This window comes from Halyomorpha halys, unplaced genomic scaffold (genome assembly GCF_000696795.3).
Source record: "Halyomorpha halys isolate HHAL.00 unplaced genomic scaffold, Hhal_1.1 Scaffold8.1, whole genome shotgun sequence".
Taxonomy (NCBI): domain Eukaryota; kingdom Metazoa; phylum Arthropoda; class Insecta; order Hemiptera; family Pentatomidae; genus Halyomorpha; species Halyomorpha halys.
Window position 1 is genome coordinate 653,544 of NW_027111933.1, and position 977 is coordinate 654,520.

General features: G+C 26.9%; 1 protein-coding gene across 7 annotated transcripts in view; it reads left to right on the top strand.

Annotated features, from left to right (window-relative positions):
- Positions 1-977, top strand: part of LOC106677777 (tigger transposable element-derived protein 4) — a 101,900-nt gene that overhangs the window by 99,106 nt on the left and 1,817 nt on the right. The gene's annotated exons all lie outside the window — the stretch shown is intronic.

The following is a 977-nucleotide window of genomic DNA, read 5'->3' on the forward strand; positions in this document are numbered from 1 at the left end:
GGGCCCAGCTGGAAGGAAGAGATGTCGACTATGCCTGAAAGAAAGAAAAACAAGGCTCACAGCGAGCACTTGCATTCTTTGTAGTACTCTTACATTCGGTCAACAAGCAATGAAAATATGCACTGGTTGCGTTGGAGCTACTAAACGGCAAAATGATGTATACGGCTAATAGAATAAGATTTTATTATTTACTAATTTTTGTGTTTATTGTACCGTATAAATTGCGTAGATCTTTGTATTATTTCATTAAAATGTTGTATAGATAAGTAAGAGTTCATTGTTCCTTAAAACAAATTGTTGTACCTGAGTAATCTTTGATGATAACTGACCTAATTGTAATTGTAGCTGTTATTTTTCATTTAAATAACTTATAGGTTCTATTTCTATGGGATGACTAATCGCTCTTATCAGTTTCAAAGATATTTTCAGGGAAAGATTATTTTTTAAAGAGTGTCTCAGAAAATGAATTTGTACACTATTAATTAACTTTTATCAGATTATGTTAAATTACCTATATTTTGTCTACTATTTTACTTAATTACAATTCAATTATTTACAATTTCTGTTTAACTATTAACAATCAAATTGTTTAACCTACCTTACAGTATGCTTTCATTATATTTAAAATTTTATTTTGTTTTCTTATTAATTTTAGTATTATAAAATTTATTAATTTATAATTTACCTATTCAATTTATTTATAAATTAATATGAAATTGGCGAATTAATAATAATCTTCCTTGTTTAAATTTTATTAATTTTTACAAAGACAACAACGTTTCGGTGTTATCCCACATTTTCAGGTTGCCAGAAACAAATTCTCAAAATTAACACACGCTTACAACATTAACCCTATATCACATTATTTATTAAACTATTTACCTGATTAACATTTCTATAAAATTGTTGTAAGCATGTATTAATTTTGAGAATTTGTTTCTATTAACCTGAAGATGAGAGATAACCCCGAAAAGTCG